This window comes from Micropterus dolomieu, linkage group LG06 (genome assembly GCF_021292245.1).
Source record: "Micropterus dolomieu isolate WLL.071019.BEF.003 ecotype Adirondacks linkage group LG06, ASM2129224v1, whole genome shotgun sequence".
NCBI classification, from domain to species: domain Eukaryota; kingdom Metazoa; phylum Chordata; class Actinopteri; order Centrarchiformes; family Centrarchidae; genus Micropterus; species Micropterus dolomieu.
The window spans coordinates 6,129,991-6,141,807 of NC_060155.1; the positions used below are offsets into that span (position 1 = coordinate 6,129,991).

Below are 11,817 nucleotides of genomic sequence, written 5' to 3' on the forward strand. Positions count from 1 at the left end.
TCATTTTCTGGTGGGGACATGTTACCAGCTACAGAGAAAAACCTGCACCAATGGGACCACTTGCTCTGGCTTTCATTTTGTCTTGGCCCGTCGAGTCAAACAAAAATGTGAAACCTGGCTCAAAAATTTCTTCTTGCAACACTAGATGTACAAACCAGTCAATAAAACTCAACACCGAGGACATCATGTAAACACTACGAGAAAAGCACCTCAACAGATCCCTGTGTGACTCAACATGAAAGCATCTCTTTGCTGATCAAACTTTAAGCTGTGAAGCTCAGCAGCACACTGGTCATACAGGGCTTCAGCTAAGGATGGACCAACACCACATGATCCCTTGTTTCAGTCTGTCTTCATACAACCTGAGCTTTACAGGGCTCAAGGCTTTAATATACAGTACATTATGACTGACTGGAGTTGAGCACAGACTTCTGTTTTAACAGGCCAAACGTATAACAATTACTTACTATTTATCCAGCCAAAGAGTTAAAAGAAAGATATTTTTCTAATTATTTCCATCTGGGGGGAGTCACTTGGTTTGATATCCTCCAGCCACTGGTGGATTAAGGAATTTTCTGCCATGAGTATGAGTATTAACCAGATAGCCACATTAATCACTGTAAGACAGATTTATATTGGCCCTGGGCATTTCCCTGCAGCTACTGCACACACTTTTTATTAAAGTTATTTGAGCAGAGAAAACTTAAACATCAACATTTCAAATAGTCATACATTATCATTATGTTCAATAGATTGTCATTTATAACAAATAGTGTATGTTGGCTGCCAGCTGAGGAAAATGTCTAGATGAGACAGGCCATTTAGTGTGAATGTGATCTACAATATTCAGAACTAAGGAAATGAAGTGTAGTAACTGCTTTTAGAGAACGTATTGTCTGACCCTACTGAAGATGCTTTGACATTTATTTATTTGACAAGTATTGCATCCAGAGTAACTTTAAATCATTGAGTTAGTGAGTGACTAGGTGAGTGACACTTGGAATGGACACATGACTGGAAGGTATTGCAAGACTGCTGGTTAGGGGAATCAAGCATGCATTTCTAACCTCTACCCCACCCCCACACAACCTGTTCAGATAGCGACTAAAGCTAGAGGTAGTCCTGCTTGTTAATGGACATTTTGTAGATTTCTGTTCGGCTGTACTGGTATAAAACTACTTATATTAACTAATCGCTTCTTTTTTTTAACAATACATAAAATGCATGACTTCATGTAACATCTTGGAGGACCTTTCCCAGACAATTCTGGTTATTGTTTTATCTGGAAAATAGAGTATTTTGCAGCAGCAGCCACTGTGCTCCAGCCTATCCTGCCTTTATTAGGAGAAACTTTCTCTGTTTAGGTTAGCTTGTACAAATGCAGTGTACACCAAGACACACATGCACTAGTATAAACGCACGCACACACATGCACAAGAGGTACATGAGGTACACGCACACAAATACACGGGGCGAGTGAGAGCCTTAGGCAGCAGAGCAGGAACCTCCATCCTTCCTCCTTCCTTAAAACATTTACTCTGGCAGTTCACTCTTTAGATCCAGATCCGCGTTCCTCTCTGCTGCCTTGCATCAACTCAGCCTGACACTCAGATATCTGCCTTCCCTGCTCTTATATGGATATCGATGAGCACAGAGCCCGCTGCTAAGGAGAGACGGGACACTTGTGAAGTTCTGCAACTCTTAGACAGAGCAGGAGAGAGGGAGGAAAAGGAGAGGGAGACAGAGATAGAGTGAGAGAGAGTGAAGGAGCAGGAAGAGGAGGCTTCCATGCCAGAAATGGTAACTTGAGGATTTGGCTGTCTTTTCTTAAAAGGTACATTGTCCAGGAACATCTTCACATCATGTAACATGATGAGGTAACTGGTATGGTAAATCATGAGCAGTCATTTTTTTATGCAACGCGTGGTAAGTCTTCTCAGAGTTATTGCAGGGTCATTTCTGCAGCTTTTCTCCTTTTGGCTAGATAGAAAACAGAAACTTAGGATGGGAGAGAGAAGATCATATGCGACATAAACCACGTTACAGTATGTACGCTCTGAGACATTCATATGTACAACTATTATTGGGAATACTCTAAACTAGCCAAAACAAATTTAAAGGTAAGAGTTAGTCAACGTTATGAAACTATGGTAAATCCATTCCTGTGTCTTTCCCAGTAGCCCTAAACTAGAAAAAAATAATTATTCATAAGATATCAAAACAATATATAGCTTTAGCAATGTCTCCACAGCACATTTACAAATCTAGGACAGTCAAGTGGTACCTGTAGATTACAACTTCCAATACTGTCTTGTAAACATGCATAAAATGACCAAACAATAGATTTAAAGGTTTTATTTAATTTACCTTTGTTTCATTTCTTGTTATATTCTTCTACAGTCTTTTCTCTGCTGAATCCTGCTGCAGCCACTTTACTTCCCAGTGTTTTTGATTACAATATCTGTGTTTTTCAAAGAAAACCTGAACTGACTGGATTTTTATTTCTATTCAAATTTCACAGCAACATCCAGAAATTACACTATTAACAATTACCGCATACTACCAGCATGCCTGTCCCCACACTTAAATAAAAGTACATATAAGATGATGCAAAAACATACCAGAATTAATTATTAATTATTAAGTTTTACGTGGCATGGATGTAGTGGCCATCATCAGTGAACCATGCCACATGTGACCCCAGCAGCAGTAATACATTCAGAAAGACAGCAGACAGTGGGGATAATCAAGGATGGTCCAGAGTACAAGCTATAAGTTAATAGGTGCATGAGACCATATTCAACAGGTCACACACCTGTTGAATACAAATACGAGGGAAGGTCCGTGAGCTTGAGTCACTTTGGTCATAACCCCCTCTAAATAGGAGGAGGAGAATGATGAAAGGATGTAAAAGAAGATGCTCATCGCTCCAAAGAGTTAAAGTTGGACATATTAATAGGACACTCTTCTTCTCTTCTGAGAATTGAATCTTTGCCCTTTCATTTAGAAGAAAGCTATACTTACAACTATGACAATCTGCTGCTACAATCTGCTGCTACAATCTGCTGCATGCTGTGAAGCTCAGCAGCCAACAACAACATAGCGGAGGAGCTGTATTTCACCACCGAAAAAGTTAAAAAGCGCAAGAATCTGCAAAGAACTCTTCAAAGAAGCTCAAAAGTGCCACAAGGATAGCGTAGTAAAGCATATGCATTTGTTCATATTTATCTCCAAATAGGCAAATACCTTAAACATTACTTCAGCTTCATTTGCCTTCAATAATAAACAAATGCATCACAGCTGGGAGATAACACGTGTCTACAACACTTAGAGTCATGTGCAAATCTGTATATGTAGATGAACAGAATCCAGTGGCAGAAGGTCAAGCATGGGGCCGGCCAGTAAACCTGTCTGTTCATTTTGATGGGCGCAGCAGGTGCAGAGTCACACGCACCCACTGTAAAAACAAAACCATGCAGAAATGACGCCTGGCCAGTGCTGAAACAACACACCAGCCCAACACATAGCCCATAGATCAGCTGCACACACATACCACCATACAGCCATAATCTGGAGCTTGGAATGCTAATACCCATGAGGTTACTTGAAACAGCACAAAGGAACAAGAGGGAGGCTTGGTTGGGACACTACAATCAGTCCTCCATGGGGGATTTTCAACCAGACATCAGTTAAGTCCTGCTGAGTTATCACACCAAAGTTTGCCTCCACTTCTGGATAATTTGGCAAAAAATAATGATGAGTGACTTTCCCAATAGTGACAACACTTTACTTAGTACAATACTTCAACTGGCTGCCAAACTTTGAAATCCACCAGGTACTGTGACTGACACAGTAGAAAATGTTCTGCTGGCCTCTGTTATTCTGCTCTGTCCATTGGTTCTGGATTCTGCAGCAATATAATTCTTTTGGGCAAGATGCAACCAAAGTGATTCTCTGTCACCATACTATGCAACGGGTTTGAACCACTGTATGTGCGATGGTTTCATCACAAATTGATCTCTTTTTCCAGTCTACTAGATTAGGTGTGTTGAAACCTCCATGCATTTAAATCATTTTCTAAAATTATTTTATTTATTTAAAAGGGACAGTGCATATTAATGGACATCTTAGCTTTTCAGCAATGTTAATATGCCAGAATTAGCCCAAAAGGAGGGTTTAATTACCATTTCTAAAGCCAGATGACAAGGTGTTACAATTTGTTTTACATTTAAGGCATTGGGGAGTGTAGCTTAAAGGTAAATGAAACAGCCTAACATAATGGCAAAACTTCCCTTTACCTGATTAGCATATAACCAAGAATCTACAATTTACAACTCAATACAAAGCTGAATGATGAATCGTTGTCAGATTCATCAAAAAATAACCATCTGCTTACTTGCTGAATTACTATATACCGTTGCATGTATTAGGTTAAACTAGGAAAGAGAAAACTATACTTACAATTCTTTAGCTCCAATAATAAGGGATTGGGAGAAATGCTTCACATCTGAATTCCATTTATCCTGACAGAGGGATTCAGGAGTATGAAACTACCAAACAAAGGGTCTCGCTAGTTCCTTTTTCAGGGCAAAGCAGATGCTGAGGAGGCAGCAGGTACAGGTGTGAGCAGGTAAACCCAGATCCAAAGTCATTCACCATGAAGCAGGTCCAACCTCAGCAGCCGACAAATATAGCCTGGTGCTTTCCCACTAGCTCTGCTGCACCGGGCCAAATAAATCAGTCCAGGAACAGCCGAGCAAAGAAGAAAGAGAAGAGGGGTGAGGGAGCAAGAGGGAGTGGGGTATGCAGGAGAGGGGTGAAGGAGAGAGACAGGGATGAAGCTGAGAAAAAATACACAAGAGGGTGCTAGAACAGACTTCTACTTCTACAAGTGGTTCTTCAAACTATTCCAAAAGTCAGAACTGTTCCTAACATGCCCATTGTTGTAAACCACGTTTGGGACCCTGGTCTGATAGTTTAGACTGACGGTGTGAGGCGATACAACACTGCTTCCAAGGGGTTTGGGGAGTGTGGGCCAAAATCGGCGTGGTAACCTCATCCCACAGCAACCATGTATGGGCTGAAGAGAGCAGCCTCGATAGTGGGGCATCTGCCATAAATAGCCAGAGAGCGCTGGTCTCCCAACACAGGGGGATCGAATCAGCTGTTGAACTACAATCCAGCAGTGTGATCCAGGCTCTGCAGGGGCTGCTGTACTACAGCACTGGGATCTTACAGCACAGAGCTGGAATAAACTTAATATTGCTTTGAGCAACGCATGGTTTGTCTACAAATTGGCACTATATGTGTTATAATTAATATATTATTATTATTATTGTTTATATAATTGTGTTTAATTTCAGTCAAACAGCTGTATATGTTTTATAAACATTGCATTGTTAAACTAAAGGGAAAGTGTTGAGCCACAATCTGCAGTATCTCCACTTATGACTTTATGCAATACATGATCCTTCGCCAAAGGACTACAGGACAGCTGTGAGTTGCACAAAACAAGATCTCCTCTGTGCTGCTCATGTTGAGTTGTTCCCCTACACAAACACAAACATGGGTGTGAGAGCATATCTGGATGGGTAAATTGTCTTAACCTGCATAAACTATATATGACAAAGTGACAAGATGTATGCTGTACAGAAATATACTAGAATACACAGGTAAAGGTATTCTCTGACTTCACGTCCTCTGGTGGAGAAAAAGTAGGGTCGGTTCAGGGTTTTTCAAGTTTTTGGTATTTTATTATAATAGTTTGGCTCCATCTTGTGGACCTAAGAAGTATAGCTATACAGTCATTGGTGTCTGTAATTCTACTCCAGGTGTTTAGACAACAAATTTAAATGTAAGAAGTGATCTACTTTTTTCAGTGTAATATTCTTCCACGGTATTAGTTTGTCATACATTTGACAATGCAGTCTACGTGTAAGGGACAGAGGGGTGGAGAAAGAGGACAACTGTCACTGTGCCATTAATGGAGTTACTTATTCCCCCAAGCAACACAGGCCAGCATACTTGACAGGTGTATAGTACCAACAAGTAGTTTACTCACTGTGGTCTGTCTCAGAGACTGGGGCAGCTGCAATGGAGGGACAGCTGGAGATTAATGGCAGCGAGGTCCGAAGAACAGTGGCAGTGGGACTGTTTCCTTTTGAGGACACCAAATATCCAGAGTGAAAAGAAGGTGTGCTATATTACCAGATATTTAGAAAACACAGACAATTAAATTACATCATCTCATATGTAATGAGACTATATTGTAACTAGGCTACAATAACTATAATATTCTATAATAAGTTTTAAATTAATGAAATTCATTGGCAAACACAATGTTTGACTTTTGAATTCAACTCTTCTTTGGTGGTGTTTGCAGAGCAGTAGCACTACTAGTTGTAGTAGGTTGGCATTTAAAATGGTATTAATAGCATAGACTGTAAATTAATAGTAGCAGTAGCATTTTGTAAAGTGAGCAGCAACAGCAAGTAACTTAGTAATAGTAGACATTATTGAAGTAGTAAACTATTAGTAATCAAAGCTGCAGGATGTTTTAGGTCTTTCACATGACAAATAGGCCTACACAAAGTTTGAAAAAGTGGGGTCTTTTAGCAATTATGTTAAAAAGTTAAAATAGAACAGTTATATGCTGCTTATCCACAGTTTTACCTGAAAAAAAAAAAACGGTTAGCAATGGCCATATTGGAGGTGAACGTTAATATAGAAAAAACAAAGTTCGAAAGTTAATCGATGTAAGTATGGTCAAGCCTTGCTTAAGTTTTCAAGTTAACCTGCACTGAATTATGGTTAGCAACAAAGGTAAGAACACAACCTACCACAACAAAACATTCTGTGGGAAATGTAATGTAAATAACATTTAGTTCAGAAATTCAGTTATCCTATTTGGGGTAACACAGTTTGCTACAGCCAAGTTTGCTAAACTGTCCTGGCTTAGCTAAGTTAGCATTAGGCGTGGCAGTTAATGGAAAATACAAACAAAATAGCTAATGTTATGTAACTGCGCTGAATGAAAGTGAATGAAAGTGGCTGTTAGACTTATTCTATGCATATAGTTACATAATGATTGTCTGTATTAGTAGGCTATATCATTATGTTATGTGGCTATATAGCCATTCTCCATTCATAGTGGGTTATTTTATCAATTGTGAATTTGTCTGTATATATACATTTAATATCAGCCTTTTAATTATTTTGTAGAGCTAATTTAGCTAAATAATGCTTCTTAAATAGATTCACTAGCACCAACAGATGCTGCATGTATACAATGCCACAACCTTTTATGTCATCCTCCAAATAACCCATCCTCCTTCTCAGCCTACCTGCTGTCAAGCACCTGCCAAAGTGGCTTACAGCAAAGCATTAGGATGTTGGATGATGTGAAAAGAAAGCTTACCTAAATTGGGATCAATAAAATATCACATCAGAGGAAGTACTAATCAGACTTCTCACTCTCCTTTTAGAAAAAGATGGCACACAGAGAAATTTGAACAGCGTTGCAAGATGGATGGCATCCAATCCTCAGAGAGCACGCTGGGAGGTTTTTACAAGGTTCAGCTGAAGTACTGTCTTTGCCAGCGCTTTGATCGTGCAAGTGGAGCTCAGTGTGACAGTCTGGCAGGGTAATTGGGCTGAAATTGTGAAAACACACATATAATTATCTATTGGCTTAATATTACTTTAAGACTAAAAGTCAACTCAAACAAGAGTTTCATTTGAAAATGAAATATCTAAGTTCTGAAAAATTTGAAATCACTTATGATGGCATTCTTACTGAACTTGCTATTGACTGGTCTTTCGGTTTGCCTTGCTTCCTTTCTTCCCATATAATAATGCACATTTTAGTGCAAGTTATGAATATGAAGCAATTGTAGGCAATTGATCACAAACACAACATTCATGCAAAGAGTTTATTTATGAATCAGACTGCAGTATCATACAACAGTAGCACAATCATATGACTATGGATTATGCTCATATTTATAGATACAAAGATAAAGGCATGTCTTAAAGGAAAAAAAATGAATGCGTTCTCTTTTGATTTACTCTAAAAATAGCATTTAAATACTTGGCATAGTTTTGTAAATGAAATTATGAAACAATGTTTTGCCCACCGGTTTTACTATTGGAATACCAAATGCAAATATATTTTATGAAAAACATTTTTTTTCCTCCTCTCTTGCATTTCATGCAAGGAAGAAAAAAAGATGTCAGTGAGTACAAAAAGCACTTAAATCTCATATGAAAATAGAAAATATTACAAGTGTGCATAATTACTTCATGTTGCACATAACCTGCAGTACAAAAAGTCAAATGACACTATGTTCAAGTGTACCTGACATGCCAATTATTGGGGGACGTATGTACTGAAATAGCTATTTAAATGTTGTCGGGGCAGTTTACACACAAGACCAAGGCAAGGCCTTTCAGTCTTAAAAATAAATTGAAAATGAGATGTGTTAGTAATTCTGGGCGTGCCAGCTTGTCCTCCCTGTGATGCTGACTATGGGCTTGTCATGAAACACTGAATCTCATCCTGTACTTTTTTTAAACAATACTGTAAGTATTACTTGAAGTTCACAGTTTTGAATCAACGTTCCTACAGATAAACAGCATGAAGAGCAGAAACTATCCACAATGCTACTGTACCTCTCCAGCCAGAGGCATGGCAGAACAGTAAGTTGTTTGTAAAAACCTACGGTATGAAACAGTGCTTAGTACTTAGTATTTGGCATTGCCTGGTGTATAATGTAATGCACGCATAATAAGGCGACATGATAATTCCAAATTTACAAGAAATGTTTGAAATACTAAGACAAAGTTCTGATTTGATAAAATGCTACAACTGTAAAATGCTACATAACAATTAAGTCATACTTCATGAGTGATGGATTCTAACAAATCTGTTGTTGATACATTACACCAATGCAGCGCTGCTGTTAAGGAAAAACCACGCAACTGCAAAATTTATCCAAACTTGTTTTTGTCATTAATTAGGTTTTAGATTATGATTTGAAATTTCTTAAAAACCCCTGTATTTAAAAAAGTATTTTTATAGTTATTGCAAATATGTGGTTTTTAGCCTAAAATAGCATGCTGCATTGTATCCTTTAGTGCAATAAGTATTTCAGACAGCAGAACAATTTACACAAAATGGACACGCTGTGAAATGAAAGAAACAAAGGAGGAAATTGGGGGAGGAGGGAAAGAAGAAAGGAAGGGTAGAAGGAAGGAAAGAAAATAATTTCCCACTTTTATTTCTAAACATGTTTCGAGGAACCAACAACAGAACAATACATGATTTGAACTGGAAGACATACAAAGACAAAAATAAGACAGGTCACGTCTGACCACCAACATATGAGACACAGCTGAGATGGATTGATGTCTCGAATATCACAAGGAGTGTCCAACATTGACGGTTAGCGTATGAAAAAGCACTACCAAATAGGAAATCGTGGCACAATCAAAACGTTTCCATCACGTAAACACCGGCACTGATGAACCCTATCGCTCACTGAAACCAAATCGTGTGATCAAGGCACACCACAGGGTCATCCCTTCTTATATCACTCTGTTAGATTTTAAAGCACTAGAAAATTATGTTTACTTTATGTTTACTCTCAGTATGATACTATACAGACATATGATACTTTCAGCTTGATTTAAGTGAGGAGAAATAATATTTCATGGTTAAATACAAAATATCTCTTAAAATAGTGAAAATATACTTTATTTTGTACATTATGCAAACTGATTAACAATTTGATGATAACAAAAATAAATATTCAGTGAAATGTCGTCTCTTTGCAATACAGACGTATGAACATAGATATATATGATGAAGTAAAGCACCCACCCCCGTTAAGACCCCATATACCCTGACACGATTCCATTTCCCTGTAATATGATCTGAATGACACATTTACATTAAAACTCCTGACAATGGTTCCTACAGGTAGCTCCACTACACCACTGAGCTGTTTGTACAACAATATTGCTCTACGTCTTTTTTTTTTTGTTCTATATCCCTATATCCATCTTTTATGTTTATCAAAGTTGCCGACCACCAATTCAACTCAATCCATGCCTTTATTGCTTCCTGAAATTACCTGGAAATGGGAGCTATACAACGGATTGATCAGGGGACTAACACACATCTGGTTATAGAAGGCAACTCTCCCTCTCCAGCGTAGAACCAATGTATCGTATACTAGGTCACTGATCTATCATGTCATATGGTGCAGAGTCACTCTTCATTGAAGAGCTCTATGGGTTATGGTTGCAGTGTATACAAAAGCAATGAGTCAGGGCACAATGTCATAAATTTTAAAAAAAGAAAGGCTAATTGCTCTCATCTGAAAATCAAAACAGTTCTTGAGCCAGAGACAGTGATGTCCAGTTCTGAAACAGCTGTCGCCTCACCACGTCAATCAGAAACGCAGTTTATTTTGGTGTAGTTTTAATGCAACATAACAGGTTTGTGACAATAACCCTTCTATGTCTACGTTAGGTTAAACATAAACGCTTACATTCATATCCTTAACAGCTCGCCCGTAAACAAACAGATTCATTCAGTATGCAAAAAATGTCTCGACCGTATTCACTATGGACATTTTTGAAGTTCTAGTATGCACGACAGAATTGCATAATGTCTGCCAATGAGAAAAGCTTAGGGAGGATAGAATAGAAAGGACAAGCCGCTACAAGAAGACTAACTATCATAAACCCTATTAGAGGATGGGCTTGGGGATGGAGGACAGACAGGGGTAGTGGGAAGTCAGTTTGGGAAGGCAGGGGAGGGATCTGGGGTGGAAGTTGCCCCACAAGTTAAAGGGGCACCTCCCTTTGGCAGTGGAACAGCACTCTTAGTAGTCAACGCAGCGCCGAGGGTGAGGGTGTACACAATGCTCTTGTCGGACAAGAAGGCCATTTCAGTGTCAAGATGAGATGAAGGCATTCTAGTAGGCAGCCAGGTCACAGTGTTGGAGCTAAAAACCTCAGATGGAGATGACGGACGCAGTCTTTCTACACTGTCTCCACTCGGCTGGGATCATGTGGTTCTAGGACATAAAGGAGAAAAATATTCATTCAGATAAAGCGTATTTCTTTCTATATCTAGTATTGTATTTATCATATAGTTTATCTTAACCGAAGATAGGGGTAATAAGGTGCAAAGTGCAAAAGTATTGACAAACAAATGGCAATATATGTCACAGCAAATTACGTAGTATTGCAGAAAATAATTCCTTTTCACAGAACATTCAAACATGTTTTCTGGTATTCTTTTATTCTATTTATTCCAGTAACTGTCAGTGATATGTTTAATGGATTTGAATTTGCTGAGGGGGGTAGAATACTTGCACTATCTTTGGGCACTGACACCATCTTGTGGAGATGTCTTTAACAGCAAGACCCATTGACAGCTTCTTCAATTTTGATAACTAGAGACGTCTGGATGTAAATGATGCAATGCGCTCCTAAGTTTTTATGCACACTTGTGCTCCCTTACTTACAGGGAACTATAACCTTTTTTGTAATTTGCATTTTTAAGATTTATAAGGAAAATGCCCATAACAGTTAATAAATCTCTTAACACACTTTGATGTCTCCTTTACAGAATAATGTTTTGGAAATGGCTTTCTTTTCTAAACACCCAGATGTTTATAATTTTCTATTAATACATATGTCTATATAAAGATTCTGATTTTCAAAGCAAGTAATTACTTAGTTTTACCCACACATTTGTCAGCATTTAAATGTCATGATCACATTCACTCGTGGTTTAGTCTGCAG

General features: G+C 38.5%; 1 protein-coding gene across 4 annotated transcripts in view; it reads right to left on the reverse strand.

The window, feature by feature from the left end:
• The window catches only part of LOC123972294 (supervillin-like), a 50,375-nt gene extending 45,444 nt beyond the window's left edge, over nt 1–4,931 (reverse strand). For all 4 annotated transcript variants that reach the window (XM_046051682.1, XM_046051681.1, XM_046051680.1 and 1 more), the window contains exon 1: nt 4,462–4,931. The gene's annotated coding sequence lies outside the window, so the exon portion shown is untranslated. The remainder of the gene's footprint in view (nt 1–4,461) is intronic.
• Between the last annotated feature and the right edge of the window lie 6,886 nt (nt 4,932–11,817).